The sequence below is a fragment of the Eucyclogobius newberryi genome, unplaced genomic scaffold, assembly GCF_026437365.1.
Source record: "Eucyclogobius newberryi isolate DKJ021-1_F unplaced genomic scaffold, fEucNew1.0.hap1 SCAF_4, whole genome shotgun sequence".
In the NCBI taxonomy this organism is placed as follows: domain Eukaryota; kingdom Metazoa; phylum Chordata; class Actinopteri; order Gobiiformes; family Gobiidae; genus Eucyclogobius; species Eucyclogobius newberryi.
In genome coordinates this window covers 30,173,770-30,185,512 of record NW_027316056.1, presented here as the reverse complement: position 1 = coordinate 30,185,512, position 11,743 = coordinate 30,173,770, and the positions used below count along the sequence as shown (strand labels likewise).

General features: G+C 39.3%; 1 long non-coding RNA gene across 1 annotated transcript; it reads left to right on the top strand.

Moving 5' to 3' along the window:
- Positions 1–2,836: 2,836 nt before the first annotated feature.
- Positions 2,837–6,438, top strand: LOC140377135 (uncharacterized). Its single transcript, XR_011930094.1, has 3 exons — positions 2,837–2,923; positions 2,992–3,057; positions 6,175–6,438. It is a non-coding gene; the product is annotated as an uncharacterized lncRNA (long non-coding RNA).
- Positions 6,439–11,743: the final 5,305 nt, after the last annotated feature.

Here is an 11,743-nt window from a genome sequence, read left to right as displayed (position 1 = left end):
GTTCACATAAAGACAGAGAGCACCTGTTCTGTCACATTGGTGCATAACCTCTTCTCCTTTTAGTAAATATCTTTTCTTTCCTGTGTTTTTTTATTTTCACAAGCAAAGGAACTAAACTGGGACATTTTGGGACAAGGAATGGACTGTATTGATATTGGCAATGATGTGATATTGCTGATGTTCTATGCCCAAATACTTATATTCGCAGTAGGTTAGGTACTATTACCAGATTGTATTGTTCATGACTTATAGTGAAAGCTACATTACACTTCGTAGTCCCAACCCCGCCACTAAGCCTTCATGATGATTAAGAGTGTTTTTTAAACTTCCAATAAGTTATCTGTCCTTTTCCCCTGTATCTACCTGCGTTGCAACAATGAAATATCCCCATGTGTGGACAATAAAGGAATATCTTATCTTATCTTTTGTTTAATTGTGTGCATTTATCCCAGCAATACGTAAAAATACTTCAGTTTAAGCTACTTAGCAAGATTAATAATTAACCATGTGGAGCAGTGGTTTATCTATAGCATTTTAGGATCTTTAATAAATAAAATAAACACATTTAAACATTAATAAAAGCTTTTCATCCTGTTCATTCAGTAAGTCCCAGGCCGGTCACCTACATGCTTCTTTTACCTTGCCATCAATGCCTTTCCCTTTACCACAGCGCCATCTAGTGAGCAGGAACAACACTTTCCTACAACGCTGGCTGTACAAGTCACTACTTCTACTAGAAAAGAGACATTTCTACAAGAAAGGGGACATATTTTGTATTTAAATTGCTCTCATCTCGCTGTGAGTGAATGAGATACAAGGATTTTTTTTTGCGATACAAGCCACATATTTACCAAAAAATGTTTTAATTTTGTGGTAAATATGTGCCAAACCCAGAGCAAAGCCACTTTCCTGATCTACATTTGTAGAGTATCAAATAATGTAAAAAAGAAAAAAAGGATGTCATAATAGAATGGCCAAATAACCTTGCAATAAACGGTTCATTACGTGTTGGCAGAATTTCCATCTCGCTCGCCATCATTTCAATTGCTTCAACTTTTCTATGCAACATGAGCGAGATCTGATGCAACGTCTCATGCTTTCTCTCACTTACTCTTTTGGCAAGCGCTCGCATCCTCTTTCTGCTTCCTGCCGTCTGTCACACTGTAAAACATTCAGGGAGGAATTGAAGAGTTGTCCCGCGCTCGTACAGTAACTGAGCTGGTTTGCCTTTGCCCAGTGTTAAAAATGTTGCCCTTTATCCTCTTGGGTAAGTTTTCTTTTCACATATATATACATTTTTGCATTTAAACGTGTTGCGCAGACAGCTCTTGATTGATCGCTCGATGTGTGAGTTAGGACGTTCTAATAATTCACTGAAATGTACCTTTACTTTTAAAAAATCCTTGTGTCTCATTCACTCACTGCAAGATGGTTTTCCTCTGTGCGTTACAGTTGGGTTCCTGGCGACGCCGATCTTCTCAGGCGATTGGGACGACGCCGACGACTTTGAAAACGTCTCGCTCAGCAGCACCGTCACCGCCGCGTCCGCCGTGAGCTGGACGACCGACGCCACGGCAAACGAAGCCGATGTCGCCCCATCGTACACCCCGACAACTCAAGGTGGGGATTTTAGTGTGCATGGTTCATATTTGAGCGTGTTATATGTGTCTAAATGGACCCTGTGTGTGTTTCATAGAACGTCCAACACCAAAAACACTGCCCGAGGGTGAAGTTTCCCCAAGTCCGTCTGCCCCTGGACCAACGGCGAGCCTCAGCGAGCCCACAGCCGGGGCAAAAGTCATAGTAAGTAAGTAAAGGTGTCGGTCGGTAAGTCATTTGTACACAGTATAACAAAACAGAACAATATTGTCTGTAATGCATGAACAGTTTTGTGTGTCAGTGAGCTGCAGTTACAAGACGTGTCTATTCTAATCAAGAAACATTGTTATTCTTCTATAGTTGGAGACAAATATTGAAGAATATCAGCATGTTTTGTGATTGGCGGTGGTTAGAAAGAAGGTGAGAAAGGCACAGCGTGCCAGGCACGTGTCCGCTGCTTAGCCTCAGAGCACGGTTAGCCAGCTATAGATAGATTTATATTTATATTTATATTCATGTATTTAAATCTACTTCCCGAGATTAGAATGGAGGCCAGTCAAACCTTTAGCCACAGAAAGATAGCTTACTACAACTAACTGTATGACTTAGAAGTGAATGAAAAATACAATGAAATAAATAGATAATTTAGTGCAGTAAATAGTATAATTTACTCCCATATTAGCATCACCCTGCATAATTATGTCCCTTGTTAAATTGTTTTTAAAAGAAAACAAATTAATGTCCAAAATCTACTACTGGTAAATCTAAGGTTTTTATGTATATTTGTAAGTATTATTAAAATATGAGTGCAATAATTTACTTTTTAGAAAACAGAGAGAGTTTATTTTTTATTTTTATTATTTATTTATTTATTTGTATTTATTTTTGTAGTATTTTTTATTTTATTTTATTTTAATTTTAATTATTATTATTTTTTATTGCTACAGTGACCACTCCCGAGCCACAAGCTGCAGGAGCTGAATGGGTCGGTCAGTGTCAAATACAAGTATAAATACAAATGATTTCAAATGGACTCAACCTGACCTTTATGACACTTTATGATTCTACTTCAGGCTATATAATCTTATTCGTCATCATCGTCATCGCTCTCCTGGCCGGCCTCGTCTGTTACGTGGCGAGGAGCAGGGGAAGGGTGAGTCGATGGCGGCATCGTGTATCGTGTATCGTGTACTGTGTGCGGTGCTGATACTGTATGTCCTTCTGCAGCGCTACTCGGTGGACCTGACATCGAGGTCCGACGAGGCCCGAATCCCGTTGAGCACCGTGGAGCCACAGGGACTTGTCGCACCGGTCACGTCTAACGGTAAAAGAAGAACAAGTAAGTAAAAGTTCTGCATTTACTCTCTTTTTATGTGTATTCTGTCATCGCAGGACTTCAATTTGAGGGCACAGAAAGCAGTGCACAAGAAAGCCAAGAGCCAGAAGTGGAGCAGAAAGGTACTTATGTGTCAACTCTCTGTGTTCTAGGTGCGTTGTGTTGTATTTAAATGTGACCTAATTGCGTACCTTCCTCTTTTACAATATCAGTTAAAACAAATAAAAAGGAAGCACACCAGATTGCTTCAGTTTGTACTTAAAAATGTTAGGACTGCCGCCTTTTTGTAAGAGAATATCCAGGCTCTCAAAAAGGGATGCTGAAATTTAGTCATAAAATAGTGCTTTTGTATTGAAAAAATGTAGGACTGCAGCCTTTTTGTTAGAGAATATCCAGGAATACTGAAATGTAATCATAAAATAGTAATTTGCTTTTAAATCAGACATGCAGTTCCTCTGTTGACCACCGGATGGAAACAAAACCCAAGTTAATTTAAATAATAACTAGGCCGAGGGCATCAGGAGGTCAAAATCTCACCTCAGGCATGTCCAAACTACGGCCCGGGGGCCAAATGCGGACCGCAGACCAATTTTTGTTGGCCCTCCGACTTCCTGCTAAGTTGGTCCAAGCAACAAAAAGTAGTACTTTTTACTGTAAAATTGGAAGAAGTCAAGCATTTTTATGGGATAACAACCTATTATTAATGTTCCAAGTATTATTAAAGGTGTGGAGGCTCATCGAACAATGGAAGGTCTTCATTTTCACATTGTGGGGTTGTTTGTGGCCCTCTGCTCCATAGAAGTTTCAAAATGCGGCCTTCGGTGAAAAAGGTTCGGACATCCATGATCTATGTCTTATATATTTTGTAAGCAGCTACACTAACAACCAGTTGATTAAAGTATTTTCTTAGTTTCATCTAAATGTTGTAATGTTAATGTTTTTTTGCCTGGATTACTGAGTCATGGTCTTGTCCACACATGAGCGTTTGTCCCCGGGCCGTGCGCTAAAGAGAATTCCTCTCCTGAGCCTGGATGCATCAATTATAAAGGCGAAAAGGTTTACTCGCACAAAGGAAGTTCTAATCCGTGGACAATTTCTGCGTCGCACTACAAAAGACATCACACGTGCAGCTAATTTGTCCAATTTTGAGTTGTCGGTAGCGTCTAAAAGAGGAAGACCACCTGAGCCTTGAGCAATCCCGCTACAGCAAGCTGGTTCGACAAATGACGTTAAAACATCTTAGCGAGTGGACTGTTCCATTTGTCGTACTGACATGTCCTGCTGTTGACTAATTCTGTTTTTTCCACATGTTCTCCTTCCTCAGCAGTATTTCTCCAAAGTATGTGTACATTTATTGCAAATCACAAATTGGGACTTTATTGGGACATCAAGGTAACAAATGAGGTACAAAATCAGATAACACACTTCACGTATCACGTGTTTAGTTTTTTTTTTAAGATAGATAATTAAAACAATATAAGAAAGGCAAGTTTAGATTATTTAGCATAGTAAATAGTGTAATTTCATCCCATATTTGCATTACCCTGCATAATTATGTCCCTTGTTAAATTGTTTTTAAAAGAAAACAAATAAATGTCGCTTTAAATCCGAAATCAAGTAAATCTATGTTTTTTACGTATTATTAAATACGTAAACGAGTAATAATAAATAAAACGAGTTATTAAAATATGAGTACGATAATTCAAAGTGCTTCACACAACTTTTTTTTATTAAAATCACAAAGACATGCCAGAAATCACACATCATAAAACAGTTAAAGACATAAAAGAGAAGAATGCAAAGACGATCATTTCAGTCATAAATAGTCACAATTTCACCCTGTTGTGTCACATGTCTGTTCCAATATAAAACAAATCAATATTTTGCTCTGAAATATGGGCTAACTTGTCCCGATGAAAGATAAAATGCCAAATTGCAGTCATCAGTAACTAAACCAAGCAGCGCTGCAGATTCACCGGCGGCTGGAATGACGCCCGGGGCAGAACGAACTGCAGAACAGAGCTTTTCCTCGCTCCTATAACCCCGGGTCAGGTAATGACGGGGCCGCCCTGCTTTCCCACACGGCCCAACACCAGCTGCGTACGCCTCTGGCTCAAGGGTCTTCGTTTACCAGTGTGTCAACCCCTTAACATCCATCCCACCCGCCCCCGGCTTGCCCGATCCCACTGTCATGGGGCGAAACTTCTCCGGGCTACAGTCGGGCCAACGCTGTCATTACGTGCGCCACGGCAACACTGAGCCTCAGTCAGAGGTCACCACCTGGATCTGACTGAGCTGATGGCGCTGAGCAAGAACACACAATTACAGCTGAATAGTATCATTCAGCGGTTTTTACTTGCAGAGCACAATTTGTACACAAGTGCCTCAAACAACAGGGGGGAAAAATGTACAAATCAAACACAAATCAGAGTCGTTTCGGTTAAATGCACAGCTAAAATATTATGAAATATCCCCATGTGGGCCAATAAAGGAATATCTTATCTTATCTTAAACTAAGCATTGGTCATTTGAAAATGTCCTGAAAATGTATGTGATGATGATTATTGTGCATTAACTGTGTTTTTGCTGTATTTTTCTATTATATTAGAGACAATAAAGAAAGATTTGAACTCACTAGAAGTAAAAAGACACATATAAATACATCCATCCATCCATTTTCTACCGCTTGTTCCCTTTTGGGGTCGCAGGTGACTGGAGCCTATCCCAGTGACTTCGGGCCTTAGGCGGGGTACATCCTGGACAGTGGCCAACTCGTCGCAGGGCCAACACAGAGACATAGACATTACAGACAGTTCACTCTCACATTCATTCACTAGGGCCAATTTAGAGTCACCAATTTTTCCTAACACATGCATGTGTTTGGACGGTGGGAGGAGCCGGAGAACCCGGAGAGAACCCACGGTAACACGGGGAGAACATGCAGACTCCACCCAGAGAGATCATGTGATGTTGGTCTGGTCCGGGAATCGAACCCATGATCTCCTTCTTGGGAGGCAAGAGCGCTTTGCCACCGTGCACCCCACATATAAATACACAAGATGAATCTATTTGGCGGGTTTAAACTTTCCTGTGACTGTGTAATTAATGAATTCTTGAAAACTTCTGCGTTACAATATCTGTGTGTATTGTATCCAATAACTCCATTTATCCCTCTTATTTCTGTGATCTATGTTCATCAAATCAAATCTTTACGATGGGAAAATCTCCTTTTTTCACAGCCGGGTCAGAGAACGTGGCGGTTGATGCGAGCGGCAACTGCACAGCTCCGACGGCAGACCCCCCCGAGGCCCCCTCTGAGCGGGACGTCCCAGAGCAAAGCGCCCCTGCACCTGTGGCTCCCAGCACCCAGGAGAAAACTGATGATGATGATGATGAGGGAGGAGAAGGTGCCGCCTCTAACCAGACCTCTGCAGAAGCACTGAAGGAGAGCGACGGAGGGAACGAAAACAACAGCAACAGCGGCGTCCGGCCTCAGAGGGGAGCCAGAGGTCAGAGCGCGTGTTTTCAACTCACTTTATCCTAGTTTAAGAGGAATATATCATGATGACTACCACCTGGAGTACTACAAGGCTGTACAATGTTCCTCTCGACTTTGAACTGAGAAATATTAAGTAGTAACAAGTGATATTTTCTCTTTCAACAGATGTTTTTTGGGACGTTCCCCCTGACAACATGGTGTGAAAAACTTTGGTAAGAAAAACACTGCACCGTTTACATTTCATTTTATTTTTTGAAACATGTGCCATTGTTGGGTTTAGTCAGTTTAAATTTCAATATTTTTCATCCAGTTAATTCATAGCGACAACATGAGTGTCACAACTGAAAGTAAAGAAGGTTTTGGACAAATGTCTGTAAAAGTACTCACAAAAGTGCAGAAATATCAGCTTGTATCCTTATTTGGAATGTATTTTTTTACATTTAATTTGTTATCAGCAATTTGTTAAGATTTTGCATATTCATGTTCCAAACAATCTTACATGTGTGGTAAACCTCGGTCCATCACCAAAGTCCAGGAGTCAAACACGTACATAAAAAAACGTGTATTTTTCTTGGCACCATCACAGTAGAGCGTTACTAAAGTCAAAGTTCACCATATTTGACATTCTACAGGTTTTCCTTGGTAAAATAATAAATCATTTATTAGAAAGAAATAAGTTTGTTTGTCACAGAATTCGGTGGAAAATGTCAAATGTCAAACTGTATTCTTGACTTAAGACATGTGGTAAAAGTGTGTTAGCGATCAAAACTATCCAATAGCTCCATGTATCCAGCCCAAACAGCACTCAGAATACTACAACTGCAAAGGAGTTTATGCAAAAACAAGAATTTACTGAAAAGTATTTATTTTTTTATTTTATTTATGTGAGATATTTAAATTAGATTAAACTCATAATTCACTCCAAATTCTTCAGCTTATTCACTCCATACCCTCTCCATTTTAATATTGTCTCATGTAAATCTTATTATATAGATAAAATAACTAGTCGACTATGACATTATCGACCGATTAATCAAAACACCTTAAGGATCACATTAGTACGTAAATGCTCTTTATGCTTAAAGAACGTGGTGTGTATTGTGTTTCACGTTGCATCAGTCGCTGGGACAGGTTAAAGTCTCTCTCATATCTCTGTCCCTGTCGTGCCTTAGTCTAAAGCCCATGTGCAGGAGGAAGGGCGTTCCAGAGTGCACCTGTGTTCTTTGTTTCCACGCTCTCCTCTTATTCACTGTCCTGTCCGGTGCCGGGGGCCAGAGGCATTCACACAGCTCTTAACAGCTGATGATAAGCTCTCATCTGAGGAGGGGGCCGGGGCCCTCCAGTGTTCACGCTCACGCATCATTCCATGTGTTGAGTCGTTTTCAAAGACAACTTCAAACACAACCAAACTCCCAAGAATCATGCGGAAACAGCTGAGTAACATCGCTGGTTGAAGGGGCGGTTTTATTGTTAATTTGTATTTAATCAAACAAATTAACAATAAAACAGCCCCTTCAACCAGCAATTGTTTTGTGTAAATCCTGTTCAAGGCCAAAGGTTTAAGTGAATTATACTCAAAGCCCAGGTTAACCACTGCTTTTGACCCGTTTTCAAAAGCGCTGGAGCAACCCATCAGGAGCATGTTTTAGCTGGTCATTAAACCTCATCGCAGCTTACAGTGTGTGCACGGAGTTTACAGAGTGGATTTCTATTTGATTTTAATCAGATAGAACCATTGTGTAGGAAGAAAAAAGAAGTTGTATTTTTTTTTACAACCAGTATTTGCCCTGTGCTTGATCAACACAATACAAACCTCTAAATGACAGTTTGAAAGAAGAAAAAGTGAAGTGTCCTCTTGTCTCCACCTGGTTCGGCCGTGGCGAGTGAGCTGGAAGCAGAAATTGAAAGGCCCCGTGCGGCTCTGCTGTACGGGATAATGGACGTGAGGTGACGGGTCGTAAAGCAGGGCCACATAATTACACCTGTGTCTCCACCGTGTTATTAAGGAGTTAAGAGTTCGCCTTTCATGTGGTGCGGCCGGCGATGGAGGAAACAGGCTGCACCTCCTGGGATGGATTTCACTACGACGGGGGGAAGAGGCTGACGGAACAGACTGCACTGGTCGTTAGCTTTGAAGCAGCTTGTTTTATTGGAAAAGGGTAGTTCAGAGACAGGTCAGAAAGACGAGCAGGGATAGGACTAAAGTAATGGTTTCATTCTCAACGTCCCATTAAAGTCTGAAACCTTTCTGGCTATTTCTGGTATGATTTATTAATAATTATCTGATGACAGAGCAGCCAGATAACCAGTAAATAAATGTAACGTACCGACCTGGATATTTCATTATTTATTGCATTAAGATAAGATAAGCCTTTATTTGTCCACACAATGGGGAAGTTGTAATAGATACAGAAGAAAAGAACAGATAACACTCTTAATAGAAAAAACTCAAAAACAAAACTCTTACGGACAGAACCTCTCATATTCTAAATACAAATAAAAAGTAAAAAATAATAATGATATCAAAAGACAAAATAATACTAATCATAGAGGTAAAGTAAATGCTCTTATTTACAGCAGTTATATGCACTTGAATATGACATTATTGTGTATGAGTATTGCACATGAATATGACATTATTGCATACGAGTATTGCACATGAATATGACATTATTGTGTATGCGTATTGCACATGAATATGACATTATTGCGTATGAGTATTGCACATGAATATGACATTATTGCGTATGAGTATTGCACATGAATATGACATTATTGCGTATGAGTATTGCACATGAATATGACATTATTGCATATGAGCATTGCACATGAATATGACATTATTGTGTATGAGTATTGCACATGAATATGACATTACTGCATATGAGTATTGCACATGAATATAACATTATTGCGTATGAGTATTGCACATGAATATGACATTATTGCGTATGAGTATTGCACATGAATATGACATTATTGCATATGAGCATTGCACATGAATATGACATTATTGTGTATGAGTATTGCACATGAATATGACATTACTGCATATGAGTATTGCACATGAATATGACATTATTGCGTATGAGTATTGCACATGAATATGACATTATTGCGTATGAGTATTGCACATGAATATGACATTATTGCATATGAGCATTGCACATGAATATGACATTATTGTGTATGAGTATTGCACATGAATATGACATTACTGCATATGAGTATTGCACATGAATATAACATTATTGCGTATGAGTATTGCACATTATTATGACATTATTGCGTATGAGTATTGCACATGAATATGACATTATTGCGTATGAGTATTGCACATGAATATAACATTATTGTGTATTGAGTATTGCACATCACTTTACTACTCTTTACTACTGCTACTACAGGGACTCAGTTTTTCTTTGAATTTGAGCAGATTTAAAGGTTTGTGTGACGCTTCCTTTCACGACTGGAGTTTGGATGCTGTGGTGCTGAATGTGGGGTCTTGTCTGAGTAATTGCCGTGAAAAGAAGGTTTCCTGCTGGTGAGTTTTGATGTGGTTAGTGGCAGGTCCGACGTTACACCTGGGAAAAGTTTACAGGAAGGAGGGACTGTCGGAAAGCACAGACTGACACTCCCCCCACACTCAGAGAAAAGAGGGGAACAGCTGGTCTCTTCCTGTACCCTCAACTTATAGAGTCTCAAACTGAGGAGAAATGAGCAAGGAATTAAAACGCTGCATTTGTGATGTTTGTGCAGCTTTTAATTAGACTATTTATGAGTCTGGTACTGTCATCTAATGAAAGGCCGTTTGCTCTGGAATCAGCCCCAAAAGATACTATTTAAAATGAAATGTTTAAATAGGTCTACATGCAGCATTTGTATGTATTATACTTATACTTGGATAAGTATATACTATCAGTAACTACTTGATGTGTGCGGACTACAAGTATATGTTTAAGACCCTGTACGTGACTTTTATTTCTTCTAGTCAGTGCCCCTTGCACCATGTAGTGTGTTATAAAAGAAAACAGTTAGAAGAAGAGGAAGACATATAGTAGTAGCATATATATATATATATATATATATATATATATATATATATATATATATATATATATATATATATATATATATATATATATATATATATATATATATATATATATATATATATATATATATATATATATATAGTATAGGCTTTGACATTAAGCTCCAAATGTCAATAATCTTATTAACTTATCTAAAACCACTCTGCTATGGCCACCTGCAGAGCCTCAGCCATTTAGGAAATATGTCAGATTCATATCCATCGGCCACTGCAGGTAGAATACATTGATGCTGTGGTGAAGGTTATTTTCAAATGATTAGTCCAGGTACGTCCATAGAAAATACAAGTATTTTTTCATTTGCCGTTTCAACAGTCTCTGACATTGAGACAAATTGTACATTCGTTCATAGCGTTTAGCCTTTGACTTTGGAGAATGTCATCTTTAATAACGAGCTGTCAACATCCAACACAAGCAACTCTGGTCAAACAGACTGGACACCAATTGACACCAGATAACAGCTCAAACATGTTTGTTTTGGAATTGAAACACATTATCAGGTCAAAAGGGGTGTTGTTCAACTATTGGATACTTTAAAAGAGTAGTCATGTGAAAGCACTGTGTACTGTGTACTGTGTACTGTGGTTATATTCCAAACAGAGCTGAGTGTATCTTTTGAATCAGGATTTCAATCCAAGTGCGTATTTTAAACTCATCTGAGAGGCCTAGTTCTGAGTTATTCATTACTTTATTCCTCATCAAGATTTTAGTATGTTTGTATCCTCTGTTTTGACCAGTGGAGGCTTGAAGCACGAGGTCCAGAGTGCGGAGTTCAGAGGTCACTCTCATAATTAAAGGCTGCACTGGGAAGGCTGGGAGAATAATGTGGCCTCAATGTCAGAGTCACATTCTTGTTTTGTCATTGAGCAAGTCTCTGCAGAGGTGCAGTGGCTGTGATGTGCACTTCAAATCAGGATACGTTTCATCAGCACAGAATACTGCGCATGACAGGGCGTCGTCAGGACAACAGAGCCTGAGGTCGACAAGAAGAAACAGCTGCACTTTTTCAATTAGGTTTTTAAACTTTTACAGAAGTGTGTATATAGGCACAAAGAGGGACTGTGTGAGGCGTTGGTGTGACATTTTTCACATTTCCGCACATTTAGGTCCTTTTAAAGACAAATAGGAAATGTTATGACCTTGTTGTCTTCTTCACAACTGTCACTGCATTGATGACGTGTCACTTATCACCTGATC